The sequence below is a fragment of the Gossypium arboreum genome, chromosome 2, assembly GCF_025698485.1.
Source record: "Gossypium arboreum isolate Shixiya-1 chromosome 2, ASM2569848v2, whole genome shotgun sequence".
In the NCBI taxonomy this organism is placed as follows: domain Eukaryota; kingdom Viridiplantae; phylum Streptophyta; class Magnoliopsida; order Malvales; family Malvaceae; genus Gossypium; species Gossypium arboreum.
Window position 1 is genome coordinate 85,379,643 of NC_069071.1, and position 19,406 is coordinate 85,399,048.

A 19,406-nucleotide genomic window follows, 5' to 3' on the forward strand; every position below is an offset into this window, starting at 1 on the left:
CGGTGTAATATCGCAATGTTGGCCCGAAAATATGTAAGAAAAGAGTGCGAAGCGTACCTTGCGACGTGCTCGATGACAAGGAATCGAAAAGAAACCCGAATCTGTGCCGTGGTTTGTGAATACCGGATGTTTTCCTCAAGAATTGCGGGTTTACCACTGTTCGGAAATAGAATTTGGCATCGAATTGGTACCGGTACCACTCAATTTCGATAGCTCCGTATCGTATGGCACCAACGAATTAAAGGAGTTGGAAGCTCGATTGCAAGAATTGGTGGATAGAGGTTTTGCTCGCCCGAAGTTTTTCGCCTTTGGGTGCGCCGGTGTTGTTCGTGAAAAGAAGGATGGAACCATGCGGTACGTGCATCGATTATCGTCGACTTAATAAAGCGATAATAAAGAACAAATATCCGTTGCCACGATCGATGACTTGTTCGATCAACTAAAGGAGCCTCGGTGTTCTCGAAAATAGATTTGAGATCGGGCTATTATCAATTGCGAATCCGAGATTTGACGCACCCAAGGCGCCTTGAGCGAGATATGGTCACTATGAGTTCCTAGTGATGCCGTTTGGGCTCACTAATGCCCTGCGGTATTTATGGATTTAATGAATCGGATCTTTAGACCATATTTGGATCGATTAGTAGTCGTGTTCATTGATGACATCTTGGTCTATTCAAGAAATGAGACCGAACATCTTTGAACACTGCGGTTAGTGCCGCAAATTTTACAGGATAAGCAATTATATGCTAAGTTCAACAAGTGTGAGTTACGGTTAAGAGAGGTTAGCTTCTTGGGTCATGTGGTATCAGATCGGTATTCGAGTCGGCCGAATAAAATTTCAGCCATACTTAATTGGAAGCCTCAGAAATATTCTTGAGGTTCGAGCTTTTTGGGGCTTGCTAGGTTATTACCGACGATTTGTAAAGGCTTCTCAACGATAGCCACGCCGATGATGGCTTACTCCAAAAGGATGTTAAGTTCGAATGGACGGAGAAATGCCAAAAAGTTTCGATCAATGAAAACTTATTCGATTGAAGCCCCAATTCTAGTGCAACCCGAGTCCGGCAAAGAGCTTGTCATCTATAGCGACGCCTCTCTACTTGGGTTAGGTTGCGTATTAATGCAAGAAGGTCGAGTTGTGGCCTATGCGTCGAGGCAATTAAAGCCACATGAGAAAAATTATCCGACTCATGATCTCGAATTGGCCGCCATCGTATTCGCCTTAAAGATTTGGTGACATTACTTATTTGGTGAAAGGTGCCATGTATACTCGGATCACAAAAGTCTCAAATATTTGATGATCCAAAGAGACTTAAATCTGCGACAAAGACGTTGGCTCGAGCTGTTAAAGGATTACGAGCTGGTCATTGACTATCACCGGGAAAGGCGAATGTGGTTGCGGATGCCTTGAGTCGTAAATCATTATTCGCTTTCGAGCGATGAGCGTGCACTTGTCTGCATTCGATCCGATAGTGTGTTAGTAGCTGAATTGAAAGCCAAACCACTATTGATACATCAAATTCGAGAAGCTCGAAAGTCGACGATGAGTTGGTCGCAAAGCGGGGTGAGTGTGTTCCAAACAAGGATTGAGTTTCAAATCGATGATGACGATTGTTTGAGGTTCAAAAGTCGTCTGTGTGTTCCAAAGAATTGAACTCATTTCGATAATTCAATGAAGCCCATTGTAGCCGAATGGCAATCCACCCGGGAGTACGAAGATGTACAATGATTTGAAACGTCGGTTTTGGTGGCATGGTATGAAGCGAGACATCTCCGACTTTGTTTGAGATGTTTAATATGTCAACAAGTGAAAGCGGAACATCAGTGCCTTGAGATTACTTGACCAATCACGATACCCGAGTGGAAATGGGATCGAGTCACAATGGACTTTGTATCCGGACCGCCATTGTCGACAAGTAAGAAGGATGCGGTTTAGGTCGTGGTAGATCGATTGACTAAGTCGGCCCACTTTGTCCCCGTGACGCACGGATTTTTCAATTGACAAATTAGTGAATTGTACGTTTCTCGTTGTGAGATTACACGGGTGCCTATTTCCATCGTGTCGGATAGAGATCCGAGATTTACCTCGCGATTTTGGAAAAAGTTACAAGAAGCTTTGGGTACCAAGTTGCATTTCAAAGACCGCCTTTCACCCCCAAACCGATGGTCAATCCGAGCGGATAATTCAGATACTTGAGGATATGTTAAGATGTTGCGTCCTCGAGTTTAGTGGTTTATGGGAACGGCATTTGCCGTTGATTGAATTCGCCACAACAACGACTTTCAATCAAGTATTAAGATGGCACCCTACGAGGCCTTGTGCGGTCGTAAATGCCGTACACCATTGTTTTGGACCGAGCTCGGTGAAAGCAAGATTTTCGGTGGATTTGATTAGGGATGCTGAATGTAAAGTGAAAGTAATCCGTGAAAGTCTGAAGATAGCCTCCGATCGTTAGAAGTCGACGCGGACTGAAGCGTAAGGATATCGAGTATCGTGGGTGATAAAGTGTTTCTCAAGGTATCGCCTTGGAAAAAGATACTCGATTCTACCGTAAGGGCAAGTTGAGCCCGAGGTTCGTTGGGCCATATGAGATATCCGGCGAGTCGATCCGGTGGCATATCGTTTGATTTTGCCCCGAACTCGAAAAGGTTCACGATGTCTTTCACGCTTCGATGCTTTGACGCTATAGATTCGATCCATCGCACGTGATTAGTCCATCGAAATTGAAATTCAAGCTAATATGAGTTATGAGGAAGAACCGATTCGTATCCTATCACGAGAAGTGAAAGAGTTGTGAAACAAGCGGGTTCCGCTAGTAAAAGTGTTATGGCTCAAGCACGGGATAGAAGAAGCTACTTGGGAGACCGAGAACTCTATGAAAGAGCGATATCCAAACCTATTTACGGTAAGATTTTCGGGACGAAAATTTCTTAAGTGGGGAGAGTTGTGACAGCCCAAAATTGACCCTAGTCGGAAGGTGGTCTCGGGACCACAAAACCGAGGCATAAAAATAATTAAAATTTATTTTGATGCCTATAATATGTGTGTGCTCATGTATGACATTTTATGATGATTGATTTAGTGTTATAAGGGTGAATTCCACAAGAAAGGACTTAGTAATGAACTTTGAAAGTATGATAGGAAATGTGTGATGACTAATTAAAGCATGCATGCAAAATAATGGACTTGCATGTCAAATTCCCCTTTATAGGTGGTGGCGGCCATGACAAGGGAGGATGGGCTAAACATGTCATGAAACATGTTTTGTTGGTGCATTAGGGTGAAATAATAAACAAAGGTGTATGGGTGATAAAAAATGAAAAAAAAATGTGTGTGAGTGTGGTAATCCCCCCATTGCCGTGAGTTGTAGAGAAGGAAAGAAAAAAATTTGTTCATCCTTTCTTTGAGCCAAAACTAAGGAAGAAGGAGGATTTTTGCTTCATGCTTGGTTTGGAAGAGATCTAGAAGGAGATTTGGCTAAGTTTGCATCAAGATTAAGGTATGTATGAGGTTGTGTTAGGAGTTTCATGCATGTTTTGGTTGCTAACTTGATGTGCATGTTAGCCATGGCTCAAATCTTTGTTAAGCCATGGAAATGGTATTTGGCCAAAGTTGTTATGGTGATAAAGCCATTGCATGCTAAGTGTGAAGCTTGATGATGGTGCATGCAATGATGGATTGTCTACTCTTGAGTAAGATTTTGAGCTTTCTTTTGTTTTATCATGATTGAAGTTGAAAAGGAGCATGATTGTCATATTCGCCATGATGCATTCATGAGCATGGTTCATGCTTCTTGCATGTTAGTTAAAATTTGTGTTTTGGATGGCTATGGACACCTTGAAATTCGCCATGCTCATATATGTATATATATGTTTGCACATGATGTTTTGGTTATGAAGGAAGTGATGAATAAGTTTGTTTAAAGAAGAAGATGTTGAAGAATAATTGTGAAATTGTAAGCACATTCGGCCTAGCACACATATGAGTGCTTGATGCTATATTGTAAGTTTTGAGCTACAATATGCAAAGCATTAACTAGTAAAATGCATGCTGTTTTTGTGTGGTATTAAGTGCATAATTGGCATCAACATGGACAAGTATATTCGGCCTTGGGTAGCCTATTGAAGGCCTTAGCTTTTCCTTGATGCTCGAATAAATTGTATTGAATTGCTTGATGTAGTATAAAATGTGCATGACCATTGTGTATTCAAGCTAAAGGGTGGCCATATGACCATTTAAATTCCTTGTCATATTCGCCATAAGCTAGCACAATGAGGTTTTGATAAATTGAATTTGTTTGAATTAGCTCAAGAGCTAAGAGGGCCACAATTGGACAAGGGGAAGGAAAAAGTAATCGAATAGCCGTAAAAGCCGTTCGACAACATCCGAGGTAAGTCCTCAAGAAGTGACCTTACTTGAATTATGTGGAATGAAATATGGATGTATTGATTATTGATTTATGTGTGTATGAGTATTCGAATGATACGGGCTAAGTCCCAAGGCGATTATGTTAGTGATTATAATTGTGTTTGAGCCTTAGTAACGAAAATAAATATGTATGTCCAATGATTATTGATGTATGTGTGCATGAGAAATTGAATGATATCCGGGCTAAGCCTCAAGACAATTATGCTGGAAATTATAACCGGGTTAAGACCAAGGCAATTGTGCTAGTGGCTACATCCGGCTAAGACCAAGGCATTCAGATGAGTCATTCTATCCGGCTAAGACCAAGGCATTTGTGCAAATCGTGATATCCGGTTAAGTCCCGTGAGGCCTTGGTGCGGGTTACCATAACCAGGCTATGTCCCAAGGCGATTGATCGAGTAGCGACATCCGGTTAAACTCGAAGGTATGTGATTTGAAAATTATAAGCTTGCTGGAAAATTTCAGCTAATGCACTTGTGAAATTTCCCAATGACAAGGTAAGTGCGTGTGTGCTTTGCGCTAGGAGTAGAGCGTGTGAATATCCGCTCCTATGATGGAACGAGTTATCGGCCTTAATGAAGCCGTTATTTGTGTATGAACATAAGAGTTGGGATGGTGAAGTAAGTATGATTATGTGAATGTGCATTAATGAAATGATGCATTTAACTATGTGAATGTATTGCTGTAATTAGAGTTGATTATATTCCTTGAGACTTACTAAGCATAAAAATGCTTACTCGCCGCTTTGGCTCTCGTTTTCTAGATTTCGCTCGATAGCAATCGGATTCGGGATCGTTGAAGTCGAAGTCATCCACACTATCAAGCCCCATTTTGGTATAAATTCTTGGTTGAACTTGAAATGGCATGTATAGGACTACCCCTTGTTGGTTTAAATATGTTATGATGTATATGTATACGGCCATGCGAAAATGGCTCGTAATAGTGAAGTATCAACTTAAACTATTTGCGGTTTGTATATATATATATGGTGTCATGATGTGACTATGAATTGAAAATGGGAATGTTGGTCACATGATCAGCCATTGGCATGGTTAAAATGATCATATGTGGACCTATGTAAGGCAAGACTAGTTGGTTCATGGAGACTACAAAATAGGTAAGACCTACCTTAAAAACAGATGCTGCCAGCTGCAGTAACGTGAATGTGAAAAATCACCAAAATTTGTAGGAATGGTATTAAATAGTGAATCAGCTATGTAAATGAACATTGATGAGTCTATTTTCATATGGAAGAAACGAAATGGTCATAGGAGTTACATGTTAAGAGATATTAAAGCTATTGTAAGACAGGGCCAGAACGGTTTCTGGGTTCCCTGTCCCAACTTTAAAAATTTACTATAAATTATCCAGAAAGAATTAGGAGACATACCTTATATGTACAGATTCCATTTTGAGTCTAGTTTCATTAGAAACAAACGGCACCAGCATTAAAGCCCTGTACAGACAGATATTCAAGTTATACCGCGCGAAGGTCAGAGCAGTCGATCCCTGTAACATGGGTGACTTTAACTAATAAACTGTACCAATTGGCCCGACCAAAAATTCTAGAAATAAATCCATGGATGGATATATGAGTCTAAATTCAGGGAAAATTTACGAAACCAGTTTCTGAGTTTTGAAACTAGAGATATGATTTTTAAGGCGACAGTGACGCAGTTTTTCCAGCCTGACTGGAAATGTCCAATGGATGGGCAAAACAAGTGAACTTGGCTTGCTAACCCCTCGTGTCCGACACCGGCGATGGTCTCGGGTTCGGGGTGTTACATCACCTAAGTCTTTAAGTGAGAACTGCTGATCAAGACAACAAATAACATAATCTAACTCAACACCATCATCACCTGTTACTATAGTATCATCAACATACACCAAAAAAATAAAAAAAACTTTTAATTGAGGTTTTTTTGAAAAACGACGGGTCAGCTCGTGAAGGTTGGAACTTCAATTGTTGAACTAAAAAAATTTCTCAACGTCTCAAACCAAGCCCTTGGTGCTTGTTTAAGACCATAGATAGCTTTGTTCAATCTACAAGCCAATGTTTGCCTTTGATCATCAAGAACCTCAAACATGGTTGGTTGTTTCATGTAGATAGTCTTAGGTAGATCCCATTCAAAAAAGCGTTATTCACATCCAACTGTCACAACTTCTATTTCCTATATGCTGCCAAAGCAAACATCGTTTGAATTGTATTAACTTTGACAATGGGACTAAAAATCTCATGATAGTCCAAGCCAGCAGCTTGAGAAAATCCTTGAGCCACCAAACAAACCTTGTTACGAGCCACACTCCCATCAAGATTTTTCTTGATTTTAAATAGCCACTTCCATCCAACTAACAATCGATCAGATGGTGCCAGAACTAAATCCCATTTATTATTCTGAATCAATGCTTGAAGTTCATCATCAACTATCTTATGACAGGAAGGGATTGCCATAGCCTCGTGAATGTTTGAAGGCTCAACAAAACTAATTGTAGCAGTATAAGCCTTTGGTTTATAGACTCCCACTTTGCTTCAAGTACCCATGGGATGATTATTACTTGAAGTTGGAATCTGGTGCACATCAACAGGTACTGTATTAGTAACAAAATCCATTGAGGATGATGCTAACACATCATGGCGAGTAGTAATCTTAACAATAAGTACATACATTGGTGGATTAGAAGAATGAGCAACTATAGGTTGAGCAACCATAAGCTGACCAAAAGGTATAGTCAAAGGAGCCATAATAACTGGCAAAGTCGTAATGACATTCGTATAAGAGCTAGAATTGTTGGAGAGAGATGATGCACTAGGAACTGAAGCTTTGGCAAAAGGAAACACCCCCTCAACAAATCTCACATGTCGAGAGATGTACACATGACCAGACTTATCGAGACATTTGTAACCATTGTGATTAGCAGTATAACCAAGAAAAGTACATGGTGTTGATCGATATTGAATCTTATATCGATAATATGGTCAAAGTAGAGGATAAAATGGACTCCCAAACACACTTAGTTGATGGTAATCGAGTTTGCATCCAAAAAATCTTTCGATATGTGAAGCCCCACTTAATACCTTTGTAAGAAGCATATTCATAAGATGCACAGCAGGAGAGAAACCGTATGTCCAATAAGAAATGGACAATGAAACTTATGCCAACAACACCAATCTTGTTTCAACAACCTATCGATGAGGTCGTTCTACATGTCTGTTCTACTTATATGTATGAGGATAAGAGAGTTTGTGAGCAATGCCACATTGCTTGAGATACGAAGTAAATGATTGAAACTCCCCACCTTCACTGGTCATATATGCAGTCGCTCCACTATCCAGGTACCATAATGAGTCAGCAACCATGGATGGAGTAGTTGGTATTGCAGAGAAAAGAACATTTCCTTGATTCACAGAGGCAGCAACAATATGTGAAGAAAGCGAGCCACATGACACCGGTCAACTGTACCCTATGAAGAAAGTGACCCAAAACATATCGACCCACTTTGTTTCATTAGGTTAGTAGCACAATGTAAAAAATGAGGCCCAGCACAACCACCATCATAACTAGAACTAGTATTTGTGTAACACATATAGGTTGTTACGGCTTATGGACCATATGAGAATATGGCTCACCCCAATTAGAGCTCCTATTGTCAGACCCCATTCTAGGGTTTTCAACCTCGTCCCCATCCAAAGTTGAAACATAATGGTAGAAACACTGTCAGACAATATGGCCAATCTTACCACAGATCTGACCTATGGCTTAATATTACCACCACGCTGACCCCAACCTCGTCCACGACGAGAAAAACCCAACGCACGAAAAGTGTGAAACATCTATGCCGGTGATTTTCTAAGATATGAAGGAACAACTAACAACAATGACTTGGTCTTTCTTGACACGACAAGATTCACGAAAAATGATTTCTGAGATAGATACCCTTGTTGTTGGGCTTCAGCATCCAAAAGGGTTGTCAAAATACCCTGAAGATCAAATGGAATCTTGCTCATGGTTATAATTGAAACCACATGATCAAACACTACTGGAAGACCATTGAAAATCATTGATTGTTTCTCTTTCAGTGAAACACTATGACCACAACCCTCCAAAGAATCATAGAGATGTTTAACCTTAGAGAGATAAGCATACATTGAAAGATATTTCTTTTTTAAGATTATGAAGCAAAAACCTATAGCGCATAGCCTTAGTAGTTGAATGACTCCCAAAAAGACACACGAAAGCCTCCCACAACTAAAAAGAAGAACCATAACTCCCAACTAATTGGTTATAAAGACAAGCCTTACAATCGAGAGAAGTCAAGCCGCCAAATCCGAATCTTGCTACTCAAATTGAACAAACGCCGAATTCTCACTGGACACGCCATCATCATAAACCACTACCCGTAGTGGTATAGCAATATTTCCATCAAAAAATGACTACAACCGATGTGTTTTAATCACCAACAAAACATACTGCGTCCACGCCAAGAAATTTCTATTGTCAAAAAGTATCGCCACCTTCTAAGATACAAAGGTAAACAGATTAAGAAATTTTTTAGCCAACTCCATTTTCAACTCAAAAATAAAAAAAAATACGCTCTGATACCATATTGAAATATCAAGAATTGAAAACTTCATTAACATACCTTTGTTCATACAAACTATACATATTTATACAATGCTAGAAATCGTAATTAATTACTAACTACTTAGTAACTGCATTACATCAGAAGCTAACTAAAAAAGTTAGACTGCTACTATAATAACACCACTTGCTTTTTGCAAAATACTGTCCATGAGGATGGTAGTAACACAATTACAATTGTAATAGCCTAATTTTGGGCCTAGTTAGAACAGTGGTTTCGGGACCACGAATCTGACGTAGTAAAACTTATTTTTATTATATTTTTATGGTCTACAATTTTATGAAATGGTTTCATGAAAATTTCATTCGAAAATTTTGACGTTTGAGCACTCAATTTAGCAAAAAGGACTAAATTGTAAAAAGTACAAAACTTGAGTTCTACATGTTAGAGGTGTCAAATTGCTATGAAATTTTAAATTAAAGGTATTTAGATGGTAATTAGACCATTTGTTAAGTTTGTAATAGCCTAAAATTGGGTCTAGTTGGAACCGAGGTTTCGGGACCACAAAATCCGAGAGACAAATAATTATTTTATGATTATTTTGAGGTCTATGATATGATTGCATGATTGTGTGAAAATTTCGTGAAGAAATTCTATGCATAAAGTGCTCAATTTGAAGTTAGGGACTAAATTGAATAAGTTGCAAAACTTGCATTCTAGAAGTTTCTAGTATGAAATTGCTTTGAAATACTAATTAGGATATCTTAAATAGAAATTTGAACAATTTTTAGTGATGGACAAAAATTGGACATGGATGGAATTTTTGAAAGTTTAGTAAGGAAGGGCATTTTGGTCATTTGGTAATTAAACGAAATAAAAAGGGAAAATAAAGCCAAAATTGACTCATCTTTTTCATGGAGGCCGAAATTAGCATGGGGGAAGCATGGCTAGGGTTTTCAAGCTTTCCAAGCTCAATAGTAAGTCTGTTCTAACCCCGCTTTTCAAGTTCTTTACGTTTTTGGAATCCTGGTAATTTGATTAAGCTTATTCTCGTAATAATTTAAGCTAGGGTTCATATTTGAAAAAATACCCATAGGTGAAATGTGTTTATTTTTCTGTTTTATGATAGAATATGAGGTTTTAAATTATGTTAGACAACTTGTGCTACTCGGTTTTGAGTGAAAACGAGTAAAAAGGCTTAATCGGTAAAAATACCTAATAGTCATAAGTATATGTTAGAGTGAGAATTTGATGTTTCCATAGAAGGTAAAAGTGATCATGATGTCATAAAACATAAGAATAAGGGATGAAGTTTAATTCTCGAGCCTAGGGGCAAAAGTGTAAATATGCAAAAGTTTAGGGGCAAAATTGTAATTTTTACAAAGTTTGAGTTAAGGACTGTTTTGAATAGTACATTAATTAAATAAGTAAAATATGATGTTTTAGATCCCGGAAAATGAGATTTGAACCTAGAATGAGAGAAAAATCGAAAGTTGGGAAAGTTGGTAAAATGGCCATTTTAGTATCGAGGTAAGTTTATATGTATGATAAGCATTAATTTATGCATGTTTCAATGTAAAGTTGATATATTTATTATAATTTCCGAGGTGTTGGTATGTAAGTTGGTATGATAATAATACAAACAATAATGCTGTAATTTATATTTGAAAGTTAAATTTAGTGAATTAATTGAATTATGTTAAATTAAAAGATTATGGTGCCAAGTTTATGAATTGATTTAAAATATGTATATGGTACATGAAGTGCATTGAATTATCATACATAAATGTGATTTCTATAATTATGGATATTATGGGAAATTGTAAGTTCATATGATTTTTAATAAGGCAATGTGTAATTTAATGTTATTGCCTTGATATTAAATGAGATGTAAGTTTATATGTAAGTAATACATCAATATTACTTGTATTATGATATTTTATAATAATATTGGAAATATGTTTGTGGATAATTACTTTATTGGTGAAATTGTTGGAAAGAGAGAGAAATCCGGTTGAACCTTGGAAAGATTGGATGATCTGAGATAGTATGTAGCTAGGTCACACGTATGGTGCTGAGTGCACATCATGTGTACAAGAGAGCTACAAGACATTATGATGTAGCTAGGTCGCATGGGTGATACTATGTGTACACCATGTAGACAAGAGAGCTACGGGATATATGTAGCTAGGTCGCATGCGTGGTTCCAGGTGAAGGACACCATGTAGACAAGAGAGCTACGAGATAAATTGGCTAGGTCTCATAGGTGGTACTGAGTGTTCACCATGTGTACAAGAGAGCCGAACTATGTGATGGGTGGAGCTATGTGCTGAAACCACCAAGTATCGAGGATTGATCCGAAGTGTTCAACGGGAGACTCTCTATGTATTGCTTTGTGAGTTTTGTGATGAATAAGTGCAGGAACTTAGTTATGTGAATGATGTGTTCATTAATTGACCAAGATGTGGTAAGGTTATAAACAAGTAAGTTATACATGAGGATGATTTTATTGTGACCTTGTGATCATGGGCCTATACTTATGATGTATGAAATGTGGTGAAAATGATTTGTGATATGTATGTTAAAATGAGGTTAATACAAAGAAAGTGTGAAAGAGTGAATTAGCAATAAAACTATTCTGGACAGTAGCAATGACGTGATTTTGAAAAATCACCAAAAATAGTAGAAATTGAATAAGAGACTGAATGAGATATCAAATTAAATCTTAATGAGTATATTTTCATATAAAATAAATAGAGTAAGAAAAAGAGTTTTATATTTTGAGATATTTATGTTTTTGTGAGACTGGTTCAGAATGATTACGTGATCCCCTATTTTGACTTTTGAAAATCACAAAAATTTGGATAAAAATAATTAGAGGTTTAAACTTATATTTTTAAAATCCATAATGAGTCTATTTTCAAGATAAATCAACAAGAACATTATCTGAGTTCTGTACTATGAGATAATTAATTTTTAGTGAAGAGAGGTCAGAACTATCAGAATGTGAAATAGGGGAAATTTTAATGAATAAACTGTACTAATTGGCTAAACAAAAAATTATGAAAATTTTATGGTAGAAAGATATGTGAGTCTAGTTTTAGGAAAAATTTATGGATCTTAATTTGGAGCTCTATAGCTTGACTTATAAATAAGTAAGTGACTATGACTCGTGTGGACAGTTTGATGTGAGTATTTATTAGTAAATTGTGAAATCGTACTTACAAGAATGCTATATACATTAAGGATGTGGAATAGAGAGGAGGAGGAGGAAAATAAATATATGTGGAATACATGGAAACTATGGTATATGAGATATTGATATAATGAAATAAATGATATGTGTTTGTAAGAAAACAGAAAGAGAATGATATGTATCATGACATGTATATATATATATATATATATATATATGACTAGTCTCAATGTAATGCTTGTTGGGTATGGAGTTGAATTGAAATGTTTCAGCAAACATGTTATTTTATGATCTGAATTGTGGTATTTTATAAAGATATGATCTAGTTTTAAATATGAATGCTTGATGATTAAGTGAAGATATTTGGTAAGATGATAATCTTGGTATAAATGTATAAGTGGTATTATAATAAACAAGGTAAAATGAGTATGAGATACACATGTATGATGACATGCAAATGCTATGTTTGTGGTTTAATTGAGAATATTTAATCATTAAATGAATACCATGTTATATGCTTTTGATTTTGTGTAAGTGTGAAATGATTTAGGTTGACCAAAGCTTGGAAAATAGCCTAGGTATATTCCACAAAGGCAGAGACACGACCATGTGTCTCAGCCGTGTATGGAACACGACTTTGGGACACGGGCGTGTGGAGCCTTAAAGCATGAAATTTCCAAGATTTTTGTAAGTTCTTGGTTTAGTCCCGAACCCTTTCTAAAGTATGTTTTGGGCTTCGTAGACTCAAATAAGGGACTATGTGTAAGTGAATGGACGTTTAGAAATATGAATGAAATTTTATGGCCCGTATTTTAGTTTAATGTTTGTATGTTTGTCCAGTAACACCTCGTACCTTATCCCGACCTCGGGTATGGGTAAGAGGTGTTACAAAGTTAGTGGAAAATAATGAACATGGGTTAGGTGAACTTTCATGTTTTATAAAAAGGGAATTTTGGTAATTTGTCAATTAAAGACAAAATAAGTAAAATAAAAGCAAAATTTAGTCCATCTTCTTCTTGCTTGGCTGAAACTTGAAGGGAAAAGACATAGATAGGGTTTTGCCACTTTTCAAGCTCGATTGTAAGTCTATTTTTCTTCCATTTTTAATGCTCTTTACATTTTTGAAGTCGTTATCACTCGATCTATCTATTTCTACCATTAATTTGATAAATGATTAAGTTCTAGGGTTTGACCCATGTTTAATATGTGTGTATTTTGATATCTAATGGTATAAAATGTATGTTTGGAAGATGATAAACAACTTTTGCTAGGTTATTTTTGATAAAAAATGTCAAAAGGACCTAGTTGTAAAAAGGTTATAAAATGTGTGTAAAAGTGTGATTAAATGAAATATGTGGGCTGTTATAAGCATGAAAGAAGTTCAGCTAGGCTTGAGAATCGAAGAAATTGAATCTATTTTAATTTACGAGTCAAGGGACCAAAGTGTAAAAATGTCAAAGTTTAAAGGCAAAAATGTAATCTTGCCATAATGTGATTTTTGAACTTAATTGAGTTATCTGAATAATAAATGAGTTAAATTTTCTATTATAGATCAAGTGAAACGAGGTTCAGACCTAGATCGGGGGAAAAACAATGTGTTTAACAAATAGGTCCCATTTTTACTATTTTTGTACTGAGGTAAGTTCGTATGTAAAGAATGCATTGTTTTAATTATGTTTTAAGTGCTTTATTATTGTATGAATTGCGATTGACCCTTGAATATATTCAACAAAGTTTCGAAAAGTGTGAAATCCCGGTTGAACCTTAGAAATAGATAGGATACAAATGTCATGCATAGGGTTAATGAGACTACGTGTAAGACCATATCTGGGACATGACATCGATATAAGACTTTGTGTAAGACCATAACTGGGCTATTGGCATCAATACGAGATTACATGTAAGACCATATTTGGGATATGTCATTGGTACGGTACTGTGTGTATAGGACTCCCAAGTATCCTTTAGTATTCCAAGTGATTCAACGAGTAATTTAACGAGTATGTCAAAGATGAATTGTGTGAAAATCCAATTCGAGATGACTCAGGTATGTACGGAAAACTCATACGTAATGAGCTCGTTAACCCTCGGTAAGGTTATGATTGAGTAAGTTTGACTATGAGATTTATAATAACATTTATGTTAATTTACCTCATGCTAACTGTATGTTAAATGTGTGTTTATTATACTTATTATTTACTTAGGAACTTACTAAGCTTTGTAGCTTACTCCTCATTCTTTTCCCTTTTCTTATAGTGACACCAAGCTAGCTCAAATTTAGGGATCGTCGGAGACTCCAACACACTATCAACTGATTATTTTGGGTACCAATGAACTTGACATTTTGATTTATGGTATGTTTAGGGACCTGGTCATTTTGTTATGTGTCATAATTGATTTGGCCAAATGTGTCAGCTTCTGTTGGTTGATAATTCATTTTGTAAATGGCCATTGAAATTGGCTAATATTGGTTAAAGTATATATGCATATGATGACGTTTTCATGGATGTGGAAATTTGCATGGTTTAAGTTGATAAGTATGTGATGATCGTATGTGATAAATGGTTGCATGTGAATGATGTGTAGATGTCTTGATTGTGGCTGATTTGGTTGTATGTATATGCTTGGATTGGTGTTGTATGTTGTTGTGTAGGTATGTGTATGGAAGGTTGACAATTGGTCCACACAGGTGTGTGTCTAGGCCGTGTGACACACGGCTTGCCTTATGGGCGTGAGTTCTGGCCGTGCATCCCCTGCACCTTAATTGTTACAAAATAGAATGTTCAGTATCGAGTTCACTGGTAGAGACATGGGCGTGTGTCTCAATCGTATAGACGGAACAACCTCGAACACGTGTGTGTGCCCTGACCGTGCGAAGTCTGCACCTATTTTATAAAAATTAAATCGACCACACGGCCTAAGCACATGACTGTTGCATAGGTTATTGGGTGAAAGATAGAGAGTTACACGGGCTAGAGACACGGGGGTGTATGACCATACGGCCTGCCTGCAAGGGCGTGTCCCAAAGCCACACGGGCATGTGACCCCTGTTTAGTGAAAAAAATTTTAAGTGTTGTAAAACTTTCTAAAGTTCTCAGTTTAGTCCCGAACCACTTCCAATGTATGTTTTGGGCATCGTAGGCTCTTTTTAGGGATGATATGAATGTATATGACAAGTTTGAAATTTGGATCGAAATTTATGTCTCGGTTTTGTATGATTGCTCGTGTATAAGTTCAGTAATGCCTCGTACTTGTTTCGATGTTGAATATGAGTAAGGATGTTACATTTAGTGGAATCAGAGCTACGGTGTAGTCAATTCTCAGACTAACGTAGCGTGTGTAAGAGTCTAGCTATACATGCCATAAATGAACTATGATAGTGTGATGACTCCTGACAATTTTAAACTGTGCTTTCATATAGTAAATGGATCCCAATCGAGCTAAGGCTGATGATGTTGAAAGTAATGTGCTGGCTCCCGCTCAAAAGGCAGCGCCATCTGATAGTAGACCTCCTAAGGAGAATAGGGTAGGGAAACCTTTCTCCATATGATGAACGATGGTGTACGGAGTTTGTTCGAACAAATCTGAATGCCCAACCTCCTCCACCCTCACTTATTCCTCGACTGGTTCTCGTAGCTCTACAAGGTATGGAATTTTAAGAATGAACAAGCCCCCAATTGATAAGATCCAAAAACATGGAGCCGAAGATTTCAGGGCTAATATGGATGATGATCCTTAGAAAGCCTAGTTGATGAACTGTCTTGCACATCAGATGAGTGTTTAAAGTGTGCCGTCTCACTATTGAGAGATTCTGCATATCACTATCGGTGGTACCAAGAGAGAGGATTACATGGGAATTCTTTCAAGAGAAGTTTCGAAAGAAATATATTAGTCAGCAGTTTATCGATCAGAAACATAAAGGATTTCTTTAGCTGAAACAGGGTCGTATGACAGTGACAGAGTATGAACGAGAGTTTTTCAGACTTAGTAAATATGCTCGAGAGTGTGTTTCAACTAATGCTATCATGCGTAAGAGATTTGAGGATGAATTGAATGAGGAAATTCGTGTGTTAGTTGGGGTCTTAGAGCTAAAAGAATTTGTGGTATTGGTCAAGCGAGCTTGTAAAGCCGAAGAGTTGAATAAAGAGAAGAGGAAAGCTGATCTTGAAGCTAGAGATTTGAGGAAAAAACCTATGAGTAAGTCATTTCCATCTCAGTTAAAGAAATCTAAAGAAATTTATTCCCATTCGAATGTTTCAGCTGGGTATTCACATAGAGATCGTGGGAAGCAAGATTCTGGTTCTAAAGCTCAAGCTACTTCGATGGCAAGTGTGGGTAATGTTAGATATAATAGACCTGAATGTCAGCGTTGTGGTAGACGTCATCCCAGTGAGTGTAGAATGAATGACCGGACTTGTTTCAAGTGTGGTTCTCAAGAGCATTTTATCCGGGATTGCCTCGAAATGGCTGAGAAAGAAAATTTCAAAGTGCAAGGTCGAGTGATACTAATAATAGGGTTAGGCCACCAAGGAATACTAGAAACGAAACTAGTAGTAAAGGTATGACAAAGGATTCAACTGTGAGATTCGAAGTTCGAGCGCCTGCTAGAGCCTATGCCATTTGTGCTTGCGAAGAAGCGACATCTTCCGATGTTATCACTGGTACTTTTTGTCTCTAAAATACTATTGTAGTTCCATTGATTGATCCTGGATCGACCCATAACTAGTAGGAGCTTTCTTGTTAAGTTTATTGAGTTTGTGATTAGAGTATCAAACCCTTTAAGCAAACATGTACTAGTTGATAGAGTTTGCAAGAATTGTCCATGATGATTCAAGGTCACTATTTTCTGGTTGATTTAATGTTGTTGCCATTTGATGAATTCGATGTTATTTTGGGCATGGATTGGTTGACATTGCATGGTGCCATAGTGAACTATAAAAGAAAGAGTATTGAACTAAAATGTGAAAATGGTGAACCTCTTCGTATTGATTCAGATGAGTCAAGTGAGTTACCTGCTGTGATTTCTTTGATGTCTGCCCAAAAATATGTAAGGAAAGGCTGTGAAGCTTATCTTGCTTATGTGTTGAATACAAAAGTGTCTGAATTGAAAATTGAGTCAGTGTCGATAGTTTGTGAATATCCGGATGTGTTCCCAGAAGAGTTGCCCGCGTTACCACCAGTTAGAGAAGTCAAGTTTAATATTCATTTAGTACCAGGGACTTAGCCTATATCTATTGAACCATATAGGATGGCCCCGACTGAATTGAAAGAATTGTAAGCTCAGTTGTAATAGTTGACAAATAAGGGTTTTGCAAGACCGAGTTTTTCTCCCTAAAGTGCTCCCGTATTATTTATAAGGAAGAAAGACGGATCCATGAGGTTTTATATCGACTACCGTCAGCTCAACAAGGTGACTATAAAGAACAAGTATCATTTATTAAGGATTGATGACTTGTTCGATCAGATGAAAGGAGCAATAATATTCTCAAAAATTGATTTGAGATTTGGCTACTATCAGTTGAGAGTGAAAGAGGCGGATGTGCCGAAAACCGCTTTCAGGACAAGGTATGGGCACTATGAATTTCTTGTTATGCCTTTCAAACTAACTAATGCACCTGATATTTTTAAGGACTTGATGAATAGAACCTTCCAACCATTTTTAAATAAGTTTGTGGTTGTGTTCATTGATGACATCCTGATTTATTCTCAAGACGAGTCTAAGCATACTGAGCATTTGAGAATTGTATTGTAGACTTTGAGAGATAAGAAATTGTTTGCTCAATTTAGTAAAAGTGAGTTTTGGCTTCGAGAAGTCAGATTTTTGGGACATTGTTTCAGGTGATGGTATTCAGGTTGATCCAAGTAAGATTTCTGCAATTGTTGATTGGAAACCACTGAGAAATGTATTTGAAGTTAGAAGCTTTTTGGGCTTAGCTGAATATTACCGACGTTTTTTCAAAAGATTTTCAATGATTGCTACTCATATGACCAAGCTGTTGCATAAAGATGTTAAGTTTGAATGGTCTGAAAAATGTTAACAAAATTTCGAGAAGTTGAAAGCATTGTTGACTGAGGCACCAATTTTAGTACAACCTAAACCGGGAATAGTATTCGTAATTTATAGTGACACGTCACTGAATGGATTAGGATGTGTGTTGATACAAGAGGACAAAGTGATAGCTTATGCATCGAGATAGTTGAAACCGCACGAGAAGAATTATCCGATGATGATTTGGAATTAGTCTCCACTGTGTTCGCTTTAAAAATTTGGAAACATCATTTGTATAGAGAGAAATGCCATATCTTGACTGATCATAAGAGTTTAAAATACCAGCAACAGAGATGGCTCGAGTTATTGAAGGATTACGAGCTAGTAATTGATTACCACCCAGGTAAGGCAAATGTAGTCGCAGATGCATTGAGTAGAAAGACTCTATTTTCTTTGAGAGCGATGAATACACGGATGACTTTGTCCAATAATTTTTCAACTAGCTGAGTTAAGAGCTAGACCGTTATTTCTTCAACAAATTTGTGAAGCCCAGAAATGTGATAGTGAGTTGCAAGCCAAAAGAGTTCGTTGTGAATCGGGTAGTGATTCAGATTTTCATATCAGATCTGATGATTGTTTGATGTTCAAGACAGGATTTGTGTACTGAGAAATGATGAACTTATTCAGAAAATTCTTCATGAAGTACATAATGATTGTTTATCTGTACATCCGAGTAGTACAAAAATGTATAATGATCTAAAGAAATTGTATTGGTGGTCAGGCATGAAATGAGATATTTCAGAGTTTGTTTAAAGATGCTTGATTTGTCAACAAGTGAAAGCTGAACACTAAGTGCCTTCGGGTTTAGTCGAGCCAGTGATGGTGCCCGAGTGGAAATAGGATAGGATTACGATGGATTTTGTAACGGGTTTGCCTTTGACTCCGAAAAGCAAAGATGTCGCATGGGTTGTGATTGATAGATTGATAAAATCTACTCATTTAATCCCGGTACATACAGACTATTATCTTGATAAGTTAGTTGAATTATATATGGTTGAAATTGTAAGATTACATGGAGTACCTATTTCTATTATTTCGGATAGAGATCCGAGGTTTACTTCATGATTTTGGAAGAAGCTGTAAGAAGCTTTGGGCACAAAGTTGAACTTTAGTACCGCTTTTCATCCTCAAACTGATGGTCAATCTGAGAA